The sequence below is a fragment of the Triturus cristatus genome, chromosome 3_2, assembly GCF_964204655.1.
Source record: "Triturus cristatus chromosome 3_2, aTriCri1.1, whole genome shotgun sequence".
NCBI lineage: Eukaryota > Metazoa > Chordata > Amphibia > Caudata > Salamandridae > Triturus > Triturus cristatus.
Genome location: NC_140584.1, coordinates 782,895,474 through 782,914,296, shown reverse-complemented (window position 1 = coordinate 782,914,296; position 18,823 = coordinate 782,895,474).

Below are 18,823 nucleotides of genomic sequence, written 5' to 3'. Positions count from 1 at the left end.
ATTTTGTCTATCCATATAGTACGGCGCTCTTTCTCTGCGGGGCAGCGAGAGAGGATCCGGACTTACAAAAAGGACATACTGCTTACGTGACACTAATATCTCTTTAATTAGCTTGTTACTAGAACCTCTCCATCTGTTCGTGAGTAGTTCCGTTAATATATCAGGTAAAGGACCAGGGTCAGCATGTTGGCTCTTATATAATATGAGGAGTTGCTGAATCATATATATTCCAGCTAAACGTTGTTCATCTGTACTGAGATTAAAAAACGTGTGTGCTACGGTCTCATCACCGTATTTTTCAGGACTGTCAATCCAGTGAACGGCTGATCTGGCTAATTCTTGCTCATCCATGGAATCGAGGAGGTGGTAACCTCTTCGTTCTCGTAGTATTTTATCTGCGGCTTGAAACAAATGTTCAGGAGACTTCAGATTCATTACAGGCGTCGGATACGTTCTGCTATTATTTGGGCATACTGAGTGTATGGGATCAGAAAAACATCTAGCATTATCACAGGATCCTCCTCTGCCTACATAGGCTATGGTCTCTGACTGTCTTGCGGAATTCCCTGATTCGGACACTTCATCTTGCTCAAACTCGTCTGTTCCCAATCTTTCTTCATGAATACGCTCTATTTCTTTACGGATTTTTCGGCACATGGCTATTATACAATTTTGCTTATCGTGTCTCCCTTCTGATATATTCTGACTCCATCTTGTAAGAATAAGCATTGCATTCGGGTCTACCCCCGGGCGGTCTTGATTTCTGATCACACAGTTTATGAGGAAACGTAACAGTTCCCCCTGTATCTCTACTTTCTGGAATTCCATAGCTCTGTTAATACATCCTGGATCTCGTCCTGTTTGAACAAAATGATATATGTTATCTAGATGCGTAGTCATTCCTGGTAACCTTGCTAAATACTCTGCGGCTCGCCTGATACGTAATGATGCCAGGACCATTTCGTCCTCTTTACCAACCACTGGGTCATATCTACAATTTACAAGGAGTTCCTTAAGCGTACGTTCACTTACGAATTTAGGTGTACGTGAATGCGCTGACTCTTGAAAAACAAGTTTATTTATTCTGGGTGGTGTAAAGGTACTGCTAGCACCTCCCGTGGCCCCATCTGGGGCGTCGGGTGTGAATGGATTCGTTGAACGTGACACAGCAACTATGGGTGTCGATATCCCTGTAGGATCGACTGCGGAGACAGATGCGGAAACAGATGTGCTTGCCGAAGCTTGTATCGGGACTTGCTGTTGCACGGGGACAAATACCTGATCCTGACGTTGAACCCCTCCGCCAGACGGTCTATGTGGTGTGGCGTTAGCATACTCGGGAGCTGCGTCGTCTAGATATGAGGAAAGAAAAACATCTTCTGCGGTTCTGGGATGCCCTTTTGGATGTACCTTAATTGGAAATAATGGGGGTGGCAAGTCTTTTGGCATCTCTGGAGCAGCCTTAGGTAGTCCTTCGGCTAGAAGGGGATACATACCATTCATAAGAGCATTTCTTTGTCTATTTACTTGTTCTGATTTCACTCGGATACCTTCCTTAATTAATAGATTTTCTTGAATTTTATTTGAACTTTCTTTACTCCTCTCTTCTTGCCTACGTGCTTTTTCTGTTCGTCTATGAGATTCCTTACGCCATAACTCAACAGCGTCTTTCTGTGATTGTCTGACCTTTCTTTTCCATAACTCTTCCTCCACTTTCATGATGCATTCTGCATCCCAGGTTCCCGCTACGGGCCACCTTTGACTTTCCGGCAATCCCTTGGTATAATCTACCCATAGATCAAGAAACAATATGGCATCTAAGCCATGCTTATGGTACATAAAATGCCCTGGAGTGTCCCTAGGAGGAATAGGAACTGCTTCTTCAAGCACCCCTTTTCTGGTAGTAATCTGTCTTAACTTCGAGAAGAGCGGCATATTGACAACTGATCTGATACTTACTCTTGAACTCACTTAATACGAAAAACACAATAATGAACAGTGAACAATGAACACTCATTCATACCACAATATTTGAACACTTTAAACATTAAACATTAAACATTTTAACAACGACCGACAATGATGACAGTCTGCCTAACTAATCACCACGCTGAATTCTTGACAATAACTGAATACTTCGGAATACTTGATATACTGCTAAACAGTACATATACACTGCTAAACAGTGCAGACCGGATTTGTGTACCCAAATCCGTCCTGACCGGCACAACCTATGTGCGCGTCAACACGCCTCCCCGGCGATGGTACTCACCGAGTAGCTCCTTGAAACGAAAGGCCTCAGAGAATGGACAGGACTCGATGACTGCGGACAGCGGACCCTCTGGACATCGGGATTTCGAGAAACCTGGTGGGCCTCTGTATACCTCGGATCTTGCTCTCTCAGCTAGGCTCTGGTCGGGACACTTCGCACTTCTCACCGCCTCGTCTGGGTTGATCGCAGCCTCAGTCGCCCCCGCTTGACCGGAGGGAGCTTACAGGAAATCCTGCTGGTACGCGTTTATGGTCCGTCCAGCTGTGGCAGGAGACCGGGCCTGCAACGCACCGCCGGCGCGTGAGATGAGAAAGTGTCCCTATTCGGGCGCCATTATGTGGTAAATAAAATCTTCTTTACCGGACTGAATTTCATACGGGATCTTAAAATAAAGTAAAATAGCTCAAAATAACAAGAGGCAGAATCCGTGGTATAAGAGTTTCTAAATGGGCTTTATTCCAATAACTCGAGTCAAAGGGAGAATATCACCATCACCAAAAAAGGATCTGGACGGGGCTGAAAAGTATTCTCAATATTCTCAATAACTTCAGTGTCTGTTGTGACTGCATACGCGGCCACTAAATCTCCTGTACTTGTTCTCATGCACGATCCGTCTACATACAACGTCAGGTCTGGATCTAACAATGGAACGTCTGTCAAGTCTTGTCTAGGTTTCGTCTTTATTTCAATGATTTCAACACAATCATGAGCTAGTGGGTCCGTTCCAATTACAGGTAATAGTGTAGCAGGATTCAATGTATTACACCGTCGGATCTCTATGTGTGGTTGAAACAATGTCAGTTCATAACCGGTAAGTCTTGCTATGGTCAAGTGTTGTGTTTGTGTTCGGTTCACAAGAACCTCTACTGCATGTGGTACTTGTACTGTCAATGGGTGTCCTAATACTATGGCATCGCTTTGTCTGATTGCTAAAGCTGTCGCTGCCACTGATTTCAGGCATGCAGGCAAAGCCTGAGCTACGGGATCTAATGTACTGGAAAAATAAGCACATGGCTTGCGTGATCCTGCTTGATCCTGAGTGAGTACTGACAAGGCAGTACCTTCGCGTTCTGTAACAAAGAGTGTAAAATGTTTGCTATAACATGGTGTTGCTAAAACAGGTGCTTGACATAAAGCTTCCTTTAGGTTTTCAAAAGCTTGTGTATGTTCCTGAGTCCAAGGGAGAACAGTCGATGTGGCTGCCTCCTGTGTGGTTAACTGAATGAGTGGTTTTGCTAGAAATGCGTACTGAGGGATCCACTGCCTACAATATGAAGTGAGGCCTATGAAAGCCCGCACCTCCTTTTGTGTCTGGGGTATTGACATGTTAGCAATTAACTGGATGCGATCTGGTGTAAGCTGCCTTCCCACGCGTGTACGGTCCGTATCACTATGGGTGTTCTCGCGTATGCGTACCCATAGTGATACGGACCGTACACACGCCTGTACGCTCACTATCACTATAAGTGTTCTCGCGTATGTGTACCCATAGTGATACAGACCGTACACGCGTGCGTACGCTCACTATCACTATGGGTACGCATACGCGAGAACACCCATAGTGAGACGGACCGTACACACGCCTGTACGGGCCGTTGCTATGCATTTGGGGTGCCCTAGGGCCCCGGTACGCACCGTACCTGTGTGTGAAACTAAAAATTACATAGGGGACACATGAGGGACAAGTATAAAGGCCTACATGCATGCTGGTTGTCATGGAGACCAAGTTTAAAGATTTAATTTTTTTCAGCAGGTGCACAGCAGTAGTCAGTTTGAATGAATCTACTTTGTTGCAATGTGGTTCTGGAGGTGACATCATGCTCAAGAAATAAACACAATAAGAACCCACTGACTGTGCTAGGTTTGAAGGGATTGGAGGAAACATAGGATGCAAATGTGAGTGACCAATCACTCTGTACTCATGTGCATGAAACAGGCCAGCAAGGCAGATATAAGGCAGCCAGGTCCATGTCAAGGTCTGTGGAGAGGGCACAGCCTTTCACCCTGGAGGAGAACCTGGCTTTGCTGGATGTGATCCTCCCACAGTACCCCATGCTGTATGGGCAAATAGGGTATCAGGTGAGTGCAGAGTCTACCAGCACAGACTGTGTCCCTTGTTTGTGACTGTGACTTCTGGCATTGTGTCCAGGTGTGACACACATGCTATGTACTGAAGGGGGTGTCCCAGGGGGGGGAATGCTTGATGTCTCCCAGCCAGTGCATGCTGTGGTGCATGTCTGCCGTCCTCACTTGCATTGTGTTTACTGTGACAATCACTGCATGGTGCATGCCACATACTGCCTGTCTTGTCCTCCTGGGAATGTAGCCTCTACAGTCCTCATTTGATTATGTGGTCAGCCCAGTGTGACAGGTGACTGTACCCACAGATGTGTGTTAGTTCTGTGTACCTGTGCTGAGAGTGTCCACATGATGTGTTCGTACCCTGGACATCGGTGTGTGTGTTAGTCCCCTGTCATGTGGGTGGGTGCATATGTGGAGTGTGGCACCCGGGCTGCATGAGGGATGGATATACCCTGCCCATGTGATGTGAGCAGGGAGCAGTGCTGTGTGTCTGACGTGCAGAGCCAGCCCCACACCTGTGAGCCCCCCCCCCCGTCTAGTGGCACATGTGCAGAGTGAGGTTTGTCGCTGCATTTGGCAATGGCAGGTGAATGTCCTGTGCCTGTGTGTGTCTGTGTACTCTGCTGCGGTAGCGTCAGTGGCCTGTGGCATGTGACTGTTTAGAGGTGCTGCACATTATCCTGGTGTACCTTCTGATGCACAGTGTGAGCCTGGATCATTGATTGTGTAGTTGCCCTCATTCCACCTGTGTACTTTCAATGGCACGTACTGCTTTTGCCCTTCCCCAGAGGATCATGTCCCTATGACAAAGGTGCAATGCGCTGGATGCATACCATGCCTTGTTGTAAACAGCAAAATAGTTCTAATATGTGTATCTGTGACATGTGCCAGGTGTATTGATGTAGTGTCACTTGTTCATCCTCACAGGTAGGCGCCTCTGCCAAGAAGCAGATATGGATGAACGCCGTCAGTGCCGTGAGGAGGACGGAGGGTCGCAAGCGGCGCCTGGCCCAGGTGAGGAAACGCTGGCAGGATATCCGGTGCTGGACGCGGAGGATCGCACGGGTCCTGCTGGGGGACTCACCTGAGACCCATAAGAACCGCGGGCGCCGCCGTCTGACCCACATCCACAAGCGTGTGCTGGCGGTGGTATTTCCAGACTTGGACAGGCGCTTACGGGAGAAGCAGCAGCAGGAAGGGGGTAGGTACATGTGTGTTTGTTGTGTGTCACCAGCATATGTAAGTGCACAGTTGCATGGCTACACTGCCAGGGTTTAAAGGTGCTGTGCAGATCCAGTTACCCACAGTATAGCGGTGCTCTCCTGCCTCCCTTCCCCTCCTTGCAATGTGTTCCCTGGTCTGTGTGTAGTCACTCCTTCACAAGGTTATCTAGGTTGGCACTTTCTCCACGTGAACTATGCCTGTAGCATCATGTGTGGGGGTGGTGTGTTACAGGTTTTGGGACCTTGCCTGTGCCCTGTCCAGTTCAGTACTTGTGGGTTCCATGTCAGTTGGCACTGATGCTGAGTCCAGACATGGGAGTTAGTCTCTCAAGTGTCATGCCTTACAGCACGCATGTCCTATGTTGTGGCCTGTGACATGATGTGCATGAGTGTGCGATACGCATAGTGCAGGGATGGTGGCGTGTGTTGCAGTCATTCCCAATCAGGACCATGGAGTTGTGTGGCCACTACTGTCCCCTGGGGCATATTTTCCTAGGTGTCATGTGTGTCATCACGAAATGTGGACACTCTCAGTGTCTACAGCATAGGTTGTGCTCTGTGCCATTGTCCCCTGGCACCATGTATATTGACGTAAAATGTAGTACAAGTGTCCACTGTACAGCCTGACCTGATTTTCCTTGTTCATACTCACGGTGGCCAGTGCCTGTGTGTCTTGTTACAATCATCTGATGCTGCCCATTTGTACATGATTATTTGGACAGGCGCACCTTGGGTATTTGGTGTCCAATCTTGAATTCATCCAGCCCATGTGTATTTCACCCAGACTAAGAGATGTAAGTGCTTCCTGTGTCTCAACAAATTGTCTCATGTAGGGGGTGGTTGGTGCGGGCAAAGCCTACATGTCAAAACCTGATATCTCCTTGCTAGGTCTGGCCAGTGTGTGATGTTTGTCTGCACATGCACTCAAGGTGCAGTGAGCCAGTCATGGTGGGCATGTTTTCAGTATTACCTATGCAGCATGTGCCTCAAGTTCATGGATATGGTCCCTGCTCATCCCTATTTTTGGCAACGCTGTGTGGTGCAGATGCAGTGCTGGATTGTCCCCAGGGCCTGGCTCCTCTGTCAAACTCCATTTCATGTCATTTGCTATTGTGTCATGCTCTCCATAGTTTTTCAGTGGCATGGTGGGTCAACCAACTGTGTGTTGCACGCCCTACATCTGTACCTTGTTTTGTAGATGTCACTGATCTTTCTTTTCAGGCTATTCACTGTAACCTATGTAGATTGGATTCATGTGACATATGTATACAGGTGTATGATTAATTGCTGTCTCTTCACCTTGCCCACAGCATCGTCGGGGGACACGGAGGGAGACATGAGCACAGACGGAGCGGAGGGACCGAGCACCAGTGCCAGCGGTGACATCGTGCCTGGCACATCGAGTGGAACTGAGGCGGAGGAGAGTGAGGCCGAGGACCTGTCCACTGGCACGACAGAATATGAAGCTGACGGGTCCGAGGACGATCTCTCCGAGTAGGTGGAGGCTGCACCAGCAGCTGACTGCAGCACAACATCTCTCCCCGCCCCCTCCATTGCCATCAGCTGCTTCCCACTTGCTCGTGTCCCTTCCCAGCGTGCCCAGTCACCGCATGTCTCCTTCCTGCCAGGCACCGCACCCCCTGCCCCTGTCTCCAATGCTGCCGCCAATGCCGAGTCTGTGGACATCCAGCGGCAGTTGCAGGTTGGTCAGGCTGCGATGCTTAATGACCTCCATGGCCACAGCCAAGTGCTGCACAACATGGAGGCATACTTGGAGGGCATTTTCTCATCGCAGGCTGACCAACGCAACTTGCTGAGGTCCATTGAGTCGACACTGACTGCAGCAGTGGGTCTCCTGCAGCGCTACGTCCAACCCCCTACCCCTGACCCATCCACACTTCCCACTCCAATGCCTGTCCCACGTACACCCAGACGTCAGCATGCACCCACCACAACAGACACAGGCACCACACCAGCAGGGAAGGTCAAACGCACACCTCCTGGCACGCACACACAGGGTGAAGTAGGCACACCCACTGGGTCGGGGGGCAAACGTAAGCCACGCAGCCAAAGTGGGAGTCCGCATTCCACCCAATCCACTCCCTCCAAATCCCCTCCCCTCAGCTCTCCTGGCCACATATCCGACAAAGACTCCTTCATAGCCGCTCTGTCCCTGAGCCCCACAGTGACACCACCCCGCAAGCGGTCAAGGGAGTCCCCGGTCAGGGTGGTTGAGTCCCCCCCCTGTCCACACCCTCCCCCAGTGGCGCTGCAACCCATCCCTCTGCCCCCCCTCCTTGGGGCCTGTGGTTCCTTCGGGTGCAGGGGAGTCGCTGGATGACCTTGCTAAGGTGTGCAGCGCCATCCTGGCCTCCGCCTTTGGCCCTCACCCACCCCCTGTGGTGGAGTCCTCCATCCCTGCACCCACGACGCCTACCCTTCGCCCTCATGTCCCTGCGGTGCCTGGTCCTTCCCCCCCACATGATGCCCTCCCCGCTCTGGAAGACGAAGGAGTCTGAGTGTGCAGGCAAGCTAGGGGACACGCGTCCCACTGTGTCCCCCACCTGGATGTGAACTTTGGATTGCCCTATGGGCATTGTACATTTTGAACTTTCAATGGACAAACACATTTTTTTGATGCTGAATAAAGCAATTTCTTTTTCCTTAGTACACTACTGTCTGCCTGGTATTGCTGTTGGTGGACCTGCCCCATTATTTTGGGTGGTGATAATGTGTTGGGTGTGTGGGAATTGTAGTCTTGTGCTGGTCATAGGGTGGATCCTGGTATCTGTGTGCCATCACAAGCTGTTGGCTACATGACTTTGTTCATGTACGCAGTTACTGCATGGTGTCATCGTCCCAAGGTGTGTTCCTTCCTCTGTGTAACCTGACATCTTCCCTGCAGGGTCTTTCCAATATGTGGTGCTGAGCTGTGTCTACATTGGCTGGGTGTGTGACGGACTCGTTAGACTTGGGCCATGCATGCTGAGCGATGTCTCCACCTGCATCATTCGTGGCGTCCTTGGTGGTCACTGTACTTGTGTATGTAGACTGTTGCCATGACTTCATGTGTACATGTTTTCTTTTTGGCGCTATGCATGTGTATACTCCCAGCCTCGCACACATGTGGCACATGTACTGCAGGATCTTTGTGCACCTGACTGACATTTGTGGGCATTGGATCTGTGGGTACTCCACCCTTTTCTTTGCAGGGGCACTGCTGTGAGTGTTAGGCACCCACCCCTCCTGTGACTGGGCACTGCTAGGAGGACTCAGCACCCACCCCTCCTGCGTCTGGGCACTGCTGGGAGGACTCTGCACACACCCCTCCTGTGTCTGGGCACTGCTGGGAGGACTCAGCACCCACCCCTCCTGCGTCTGGGCACTGCTGGGAGGACTCTGCACACACCCCTCCTGTGTCTGGGCACTGCTGGGAGTGATAGGCCCCCACCCCTCCTATGTCTGGGCACTTCTGGGAGGACTCTTCACACACCCCTCTTGTGACTGGGCACTGCTGGAAGGACTCTGCACACACCCCTCCTGCGTCTGGGCACTGCTGGGAGGACTCTGCACACACCCCTCCTGTGTCTGGGCACTGCTGGGAGTGATAGGCACCCACCCCTCCGATATGTGCGCTTAGAACATACACGGGTGTGGGTTCGCTCCATGCATACGAGGTGGGGGTACGGGTCGTACTTACACTGTTGGGGTGGGACGTATAAGTACGCGGGTGAGGGTACGGGTCGTACTTACACTGTTGGGGTGGGGGTACGCTCCATGCATACGCTGGTGAGTGTACGGGTCGTACATACACAGTTGGGGTGGGGGTATGCTCCATGCATGCGGGGTGGGGGTACGGGTCGTACATACACTGTTGGCATGGGGGGTACGCTCCATGCATACGGCGGTGGGGGCACGTTCTGTACGTACACTGTTGGCATGGGGGGTACGCTCCATGCATACGGGGTGAGGGTACGGGTCGTACATACACGGTTGGGGTGGGGGGTACACTCCATACGTACGCGGGTGAGGGTACAGGTCGTACTTACACTGTTGGGGTGGGGGGTACGCTCCATACGTATGCGGGTGAGGGTACGGGTCGTACTTACACTGTTGGGGTGGGGGGTACGCTCCATGCATACGCGGGTGAGGGTACGGGTCGTACATACACTGTTGGGGTGGGGGGTACGCTCCATACGTACGCGGGTGAGGGTACAGGTCGTACTTACACTGTTGGGGTGGGGGGTACGCTCCATGCATACGCGGGTGAGGGTATGGGTCGTACTTACACTGTTGGGGTGGGGGGTACACTCCATACGTACGCGGGTGAGGGTACGGTCCGTACATATCCATGCCCACGCTATGGAATGCTTGTGCGGGCCGTACCCAGGCCTTTGCCACGTGGGTACAGCCGTCCCGCCATTGTTGGGGTGACGTAGGTGTGGGTGTGGTACGACTCGTACCCACGCTCTTAAGGCGTGGGTACGGGAAATACCTGTATTGTTGTGTTGCCGGTTCGCGTCGTCAAGCACTTCCGTTGTGGCAGACGCTGGCTTTGCTGGACACGCCCCCACCCCCTCGTAGTGACCAGGGCCTTGGGGTCAGGTATGTCCAGGGCATGTGTGCTGTGTGACTTTGGTGGGGGTTTTGTGACCTGCCCCTGCTCCTGCCCCCCCCCCTTACCCCCTCCCTTTGTTGTTCTGACCTTCTGCGGCGTCTGCGTCGTAACCTGTAGAGGAGGTTGACTGCTATGAGGGCCGGGATGACACGTAGGTTCGGGTCCATGTCTGTCCGTCGCGTACAGGTACTCCTTGTTCGCGTCGTCCTGATTTCCCGGCAGTTTTTGGCTGCCGGAAAATATTGTCCGTGCGGGATGACGTCAGTGCGAATCGTACTTCCTGGTTCGTGAATGGCAGGCTGCGTGCGTCCCGACGTCACATCGGCGCTTTCCCGGATCACATTTGTATGAATATTTTCGTCGGTCGGGGTTTTGTACGATTCGTACGGAAATGGTATTTCCTTGCGAATCGTACTTCCATATTTGTATATTGTTACGACCGGATACGCGTCGGACGGAGAATATGCTCCGTCCGACGGTTCGTACCCGGTTTTTACAGGATCGTGATCGGCACCCAAGTGTCATCTGGTATAAGACACAAGAAAAGGGTCCAAGACCAATTGCGATGTTTTCCTCTCTTCACCCTAAACCTAATGACCTCTTAGAACCAGATGACCTAGTTATCTCTAGGTTTCCCAAAATGCTCTGGAAGTATTCACTACAGGACTTATACATGCCAATATGCCATATCTACACCGAGTTTTAAAATATATTGTTATATCAATAAAGTTTTTAGGAAAGTGAGAAACAGCAATCTAGAGCTGTTCGAACATTACAGCATACTCCAATTTTTCTCCCTAAACGGTACTATCGCTCTCCTTAATGATAAACACTGTCATAGTGAAACAAGCGGTAAAGTTACATCAGCCAAACTGAACAATCCCTCTGCAATATTATCTGATGTCCATACCATGATCCCAAGAATAATGTTATATCGATAAAGTTTTCCATGGAAAGTGAGAAACAGCAAGCCTGGGCAGTATTTGTTTTTACCCAAAACAGGATTTTCCCTCTCCATAAGATAAGCACTGTCATAATGAAACAAGCAGTGATGCCATATCAGACAAACCGAGCACCTCCTCAGTCACTTATCATGTACGATAAAACTCACAATCATAATACACAATGAAATTATGCAAACTTTTTTGAAAAGGCAGACAAACAATTATCCTGCCTTTAAAATATACTTTTAGAAGAAGAAAATGGTTTCCCATAAACATTCTTGCTTTCAATAAATATATTTTTGCATTGAATAAATATTTGTTAGAATGGGGTTTTGGGGGGGGCGGCCGACCAGCGGGAGGCTTGCCACCCCCGGGGAGTTTTGGGCCAGGGGGGCAGCCGTAACACGTGGATCATGCCTTGGGCTCCTTTTGGGCTCGTTGGGCTGGGGTTGGGCGTCTTTTGGGCGGGAGGGTTTAAAACCAGCTATTTCGTGTCGCGAGCCACCATTTGGTGGCCGTGACACGACTGCCGGTTGAGGGAGGCTTGTGGTGGGTTCGAATTTTGTGTTAGAATTTTGTCCTGGGTTGCGGTGCATTCGTGCGGAGTAGCGGACTGGTTGCGATCGCCTCAGGCCATTCGCGGCGATACTCCGTGTGACGTGCCTACGCGTTTGGGCGACTGCTGTAGCGGTGACCGGCGGTGTACTGAGGCGTGCGGCGATGGCCATGTAGGAGGATCCGCACGTCGTGGAGGCGCTTCGTTTGCTGGAGGACGCGGGCCGCATGGATCTCGTGCGGCCCGACGTGAAGGTAAGGCCCCCCAGGCACGCCGCGAGTGGAGTGGCGGCTGCGGTGCTCACGTGTGACCCGCCGCGGGCACAGAAGCGCGCCCCGACGGACGCGGGGGGCAGGGCCATGTGGTGCACGTGGCCACCCCGGTGAAGCGCCCGAGGGTGGGGAGGCGGCAAGGGAGGAGGCTGGCATTGATTTTCAAGGAGGGGGCGGGAGGGGCGGTAGTAAAGCAGGGCTCACAGGGTGGGTTTTTAAACACTGCCACAGCTCGCATCGTATCCTCTGGGGGCAAAATTTCAAAGGGGACAGGCGGAAGGCGTGGTGCGGGGTCGAGGGGCGGGGGACCTGCTATGGGGCACAAGGAGGTCGATGCTGGGGATGCCCCTACACTGGGGCCCAGCGGGGCGGCTTCACCGCTACTGATAGAGAGTGACGGTGAGGGAGTGGGGGAGGGGTGAGGCCCGGTGGGGAGCTTAACGGTTGGGAGGTCGCAGACTCGAGAGTGTGAAGGGTTGGGGGAGGGGGGGGCAGGAGCGGGGGTTCGCAGGCGGGGCCACCGGGGGGAAGGGCCCAGCAGACAAGAGGGGGAGGGAGTACTCACGGGCGCTGGGGGAGCAGAGTACTGGTAACAGGGTGGGGGGCGCTGCAGGGGGGCGGGAAGCCTGCGCGGGGGGATTCTCGGCCCGCGTTGGAGGTGGGGGAAGCCTGGGAAGGGGGGTGGAGCCGAGAGTGGGTCGGACACGGGGGTGCAGAGGGATGGGGTGGGGGTTGAGTTGTGGGGGATGGTGCCGGGGCAGCGGGGGGGTTGTCGGGGGCCAGCGCTGTTCGGTGGGAGGTGGAGTCCCTGGCGTGCAGCGACGGGGGGGAAAGTGGGGGGATGGGGGGATGTGGGGTGGAGCGGCTGGGGTAGGGGTGGGACCCTGGGGGTGGGGAGGGCTACGCCGTCGCAGCGAGGGGGCCATTCCTCGGGGGCAGGTGGCGGGAGGGGCAGGGGGATCTGGGGGACGCTGGGGGGTGCGGCGGGTCGGGGGATAGGTTTACCACCGGCATGTCGGACGCCACTTCTTTCTTTCGACAGGTAGGCGTGGAGAGGGGCTTGGAAGAGCTTCATGCAGGTCCAATCCACCGACGGGATGGGCCAGCTCTGCCTCATGCGGGCGGTCGCGCTCCCACGAGGGACCTGGTGAGTGCGCCATTCAGGAGACGGGGCGATAGGTCCCCGCCAGCCTCACCCCGCAGGGTTGATGCGGCCTTCGGGGGAGAGGGACAGAGTTTCAACAGTCCAGATAGGGCCCGCGAGGAGCGGCGCACAGGGCGAAGGAGCGGGAGTGTAGACCTGGAGGAATTGCTGCACACATGTAGGGAGCGGGCGGGGTTGAGCCGACTTGAGCCCATAGAGGGCAGTCGGTGGCCAGAACATGTGCCGACAGGGCTGGAGTCCGAGGAGGGCGACCCTTACATTTGAGATGATGATGGGGAGAGTGTGGAAGAGGGGGAGGTCTGGGAGGGTCGGGAGGGGGATGGGGGGAGCGGAATAATGTTTGTGCTAGTTTGTTGCAGCCCCAGCGATTCCAGGTGGAGAGAGTGTCGGCCACTCCTGCGCAACTGGTTAGGCGGCGGGATCCGGTGCGGACGCCGACGTTGACGCCAGGTAAGGCAAGGCAAGGAGTGGGGACGGGGTCGGGCGGTCCCTCACAGGTGGGGGTATCGGTGGGCACAGATGCGAGGGGAGACGATGGGGGGTGCATTTGAGCAAGGGTACGTACGTGCGGGACACCGGGGTGGGGACAGATGGCGCAGGGACCAAGGGGACAGGGGCCTTGCATGACAAGGGGGCTGGGGGGATGCCCGCTAAGGGTACGGGGAAAGAGAGTCATGAGGTGCCAGTGCGAAAACTCCCGTATATGGACATTGCAAAGCCCCTGGGGGCGCATCTGTCTTTGGCCACCAAAGAAAAAATCTGGAAGGCAGGGTATGTGGACATCTTGAAGCTCCTGCATAGGGAGCTAACAGTAAAGGAGGGGTCTAAGGAGGAAGAGCTGGAGCTGGCTCGGCGGCCCAAGGTGCCCTTGAATATAGAGAACTGTTCGGTGGGGTTTTTGATCTTTGCGAGTGTGTACTTTGACAAGTACCCGTAAAGGTCCGTTGCGTTGTTTAAATACATGGACGTGATCCATCGGGTGCAGGTGACGTATGGGGGTTATGCCTGGTCGCACTATGATGAGGAGTTTCGAGCGCGCTAGGCCTGGGACCCGGAGGCAAAATGGGAAGAGATCGACTCGGACCTGTACCAGCAGACGATGGGCGGGGCTAAGTTTGGGAAAACGATTTACACAGCCAGTGGCCTACCATTGGCGCCTCGCCCCTTTCCGGCCCATCCCACCCGGGGGGGTGGGGCAAGGAGAGAGTACTGTGGGGGCCAATGTGGGAGCGTGTTGGGATTACAACAAGGGAGCTTGCGCGCGGAAATACTGCAAGTTCCGCCACGAATGTTCAAAATGCGGAAAGCCCCACCCAGTGGTGCATTGCTGGGGGAGCAGCCAAGGGCAGCAGGCCGCTCCGGCAGGGCAACAGTCCGGGGGCAGGGGTGGTAGGCGGGGACAGGGGGCTTTGGGAAAAGGCTCATACGCCAGTTAAACTGGAACGGCTGGATCCCTTCCTGGCGTCTTATCCACGGACTGAGGACGCAGGCCTGTTGAGACGGGGGTTTCGGGAGGGTTTCCGGCAGGGGTACGAGGGTCCACGGATCGCTCGGTGAGCTGAGAACTTGAAATCTGCCCAGACTCATAAGGCGGTGGTTCGGGAGAAACTGGGCAAAGAGGTCCGGGAGGGGCAGATGGCAGGCCCCTTTCTCGGGCCCCCTATGCAGGACTTGATCATCTCTCCCATTGGGGTGGTGCTGAAGAAGGAGCCGGGACAATATCGGCTGATCCAACATCTGTTATGGCCCGAAGGGGCGTCAGTCAATGATTACATAGCGGCCGATTTGATGTGGTATCTTACTCTTCGGTCGATGTGGCGTGGCGTCTGGTGGCACATGGCTAAGTGTGACATCAAGTCCGCTTTCCGGCTGTTGCCAGTGCATCCGGTAACCTATCAATTGCTGGGAATACAGTTTGACAGCTCTATATTTGTGGATAAGGCATTGCCCATGGGGTGTTCAATCACCTGTGCATTGTTCGAGCGTTTCAGCACGTTTTTGCAGTGGGCTTTTTCATGGCGCACGGGGCACGCGACGGTGACGCACTACCTGGATGACTTCTTCCTGGTGGGACGGCCCAGTTCGGCGGACTGGCAGCAGCAGCTGGACAGTTTTACAGAGCTCATGGGCTACCTGGGTGTGCCCCTGGCGCCAGAGAAGACACAAGGTCCCAGCACGGTGCTGTCATCTCTGGGGATAGAGCTGGATTCAGAGGCTATGGAGGCGCGATTACCGAGGGACAAAAAAATGCATTTGCTGGTGTTGGTGGATATGCTGTTGGGGAAAAAGAAGGTGACGATGAGAGAGGGGCAGGTTTTGTTGGGGCATTTGACCTTTGCGTGCCGAGTGGTGCGGGCGGGACGTACGTTTTACTGGCGTTTGGGACTGTCCTTGTCGGGGTTGACATTACCGCACCACCCCTTGCGATTGTTCGCGGGTACGAAGGAGGATCTGCGTATGTGGCGGGCATTTTTGGAGCGTTTCAATGGGATTCCCATGGCTCCCCCGGAGGAATGGGAATGGGACGTGACCATCTCCTCGGATGCGGCAGGGGTGGGGGGTTTCGGGCTGCACTGGCAGGGGAGGTGGTGTGCAGAGACCTGGCCGCTAGCTTGGCAGAACGGGGGGAGGAGCATCGCATTTTTGGGCTGTTTCCACTGGTGGTGGCGGTGGCGGTGTGGGCGTGGGAGCTCGGCAATAAAAAGGTGCTGTTCAAAGTGGATAACATGGTGGTGGTGCACGTCATAAATCGACAGTCGGCTCAGGATCCGCAGGTGGTTAAACTGTTGAGGGCGTTTGTAATGCAATGTTTGGAACATGATATTCTGTTTCCAGCATGTCATGTGCCAGGGGTGGACAATGATGCTTTGTCTCGTTCACAGTGGCAGAGATTCCATGGGCTAGCCACGGAAGCGGACGAGTGCAAGACGCCGGTGCCAGCGGGGCTGTGGTCCGTAGGAGAGAGAGGGTCGCGCAATTGGTAAGGCAGTCAGTGGCCCCATCCACATGGAGGGCATACGTGCAGGCGTGGCGGGAGTTCTTGGAGAGCGGGGCGGTCCGGCATGACAATCCTTGGGTGGCGAGTGAGCAGGTGGTGCAGTTTATGTTGGCACTGATGGACAGGGGACGGTCGAAGGTGACGATTGCCGGCAAATTATCAGCCATAGCATTTATGGGAAAGATGTTGTGGGGCTACGCACCGTCGGCAGGCAAATTGGGTGCGCGGTTGTTAGAAGGCTGGGTGCGAGAGTAGGGAGGCAGGGCGCCTCAGCATCGTCCCATCACGGGAGGTATGCTTGGTGGCTTGATACGGCTCATGCCGCAATCGGGAGGAGTTTCTGTTGTTTTCCACACTGATGTGGTGGATGTATTTCGGGGCCTTTCGAGTGTCTGAGCTAGTAGGGCCATGGGGTAAGCCAGGGCTGAGGTGGGGGGAAGTGGAATTGCGATCGTGGGAGGTGGCAGTCCGGTTGCGGCGCGCGAAGACCGACCAGAGGGGCGAGGGTCAGTGGGTGGTCCTGGGCCCCGTAGTTGATCGAGAAGTGTGCCCTGCACGGTGGGGGGAGAGGCTGGCTTGTGGGGGGCAGCTGGGGGACGGGGAGGTTGGGGAGGTTTTTCGCCGGGCAGACGGAGGCAGGGTGACGGCGTCACAGCTGCTCTGGGTGCTATGGCACGCTCCGCAGGCCTTGGGGGAGGATCCCAGATGTTTTGGGACGCACTCTTTTCGCATAGGGGCGGCAACGGATGCAGCGCGGAATGGGTGGGGGAGGGAGGAACTTATGCGCTTGGGGAGGTGGAAGTCGGATTGTTTCAAGACATACATTAGGTTGTGGGGGCACGGGATGGTGGAGGAGGCATGAGTTTTTTAGTTTTTTGACATGTGTCTCTTTTCAGGTGAAGTGGCGGGGCCAGACGTGGAAGGACTGTCGATCCTCATCGTTGGACATTCTTTTGTGAAACGGGCTGAGCACCCTGAATGGGATATGCACAGGAATCTTAATTTAGGACTGGACCCTGGGCTTTTCAATTGTCGTTGGCAGGGAAAGGGGGGCATGAGGTGGCATGAATTAATTCCCATGTTGAATCAGGTGGTCGGGGGGGATTTGTCCAGATGTCTTGGTCATCCATCTAGGGGAGAATGACTTGGTACAATGTAAGGGCTTGGCTTTGTTGAAGCAGATGCAGCGGGACTTGAGGGAGATCCGGATGCAGTGGTCCGGGTGCCATGTGATTTGGTCTGAGTTCGTACCCAGGAGAAGCTGGAGGGGGGCGGAGCGTCCTGCGGCCATAGACAGAGCGCGTAGGAAGATCAATAGGGATATGCGGGTCTTTTGCGATAAGGAGGGTTTCGGGAGAATGGAGCACCCGGAATTGCGCTATGCAGCAGTATACTTCTTTAGCGAGGATGGGGTTCATCTGTCTCCCTACGGCATGGAGCTGTACATTGTACAGCTAAAGGAGGCATTGGACAAGGCAATAGGGGTAAGCAGATACCCGAAGTGTTCGGATTCCTAGGGGGGGGGGGTCGAACGCTGTCTAGGACACCCTTCGAGTGGCGTTTTCTCCTAGTCGATTTGGTATAAGGCTGGATGGATACAGTTATGAGAATAACATAAGAAGTTATTTAGTTAGGTAGGTGTAGAGAAGTTAGGAATGCGCAGTTGTTTATAGTGGTTGCAGGGGGGGAACATGTTAGGGGAGGGGGTGGGGGTAAGGTAGGAAGACTTTATTTAGTGAGGTTTAGTTTTGTACGGCACAGGCCAAGGGAATTTGGATGTAAGGTGCACCTGTTTCCAATAAAGCGGCCTTTTTCACACCAAGAAATGTGTTGTGGTATGTGCTGCCCCCCAGGACAGGCCCAATGGGGTTTTGGGGGGGCGGCCGACCAGCGGGAGGCCTGCCACCCCCGGGGAGTTTTGGGCCGTGGGGGCAGCCGTAACACGTGGGTCATGCCTTGGGCTCCTTTTGGGCTCGTTGGGCTGGGGTTGGGCGGTTTTTGGGCGGGAGGGTTTAAAACCGGCCATTTTGTGTCGCGAGCCACCATTTGGTGGCCGTGACACGACTGCTGGTTGAGGGAGGCTTATGGTGGGTTTGAATTTTGTCCTCCCCTCCCCCCCTCATGTTTGTTTATCCTCGTGTGGGGGCTGTTGGCGGGGGACTTTGGATGGTTTGTGTAGGATTTTGGTTGGCTTTTGGGGGAACAGGTGCATCCGGGGGGAACATGTGTATGGGGTTGTCGCTGGAACAGGTGCGGGTGTGGTGATATATGCTGCGGGGGTGTTTTCTCCTAGTCGATTCGGTATAAGGTTGGATGGTTACAGTTATCAGAATAACATAAGAAGTTATTTAGTTAGGTAGGTGTAGAGAAGTTAGGAATGGCCAGTTGTTTATAATAGTTGTGGGGGGGAAACATGTTAGGGGAGGGGGTAGGAAGACTTTATTTAGTGAGGTTTAGTTTTGTACGGCACAGGCCAAGGAAATTTGGATGTAAGGTGCACCTGTTTCCAATAAAGCTGCCTTTTTCACACCAAGAAATGTGTCGTGGTATGTGCTGCCCCCCAGGTTAGGCCCAAACAATGGTCCGAATAGCTGGCCTGAACAGCTAAATGTTCCTAGACAGGATACAGGAAGTGTTTCTGGTAGAGGCGGCTATTTTGAGAAGTCGGCTGTCCAGTGTTTACATACACGAGG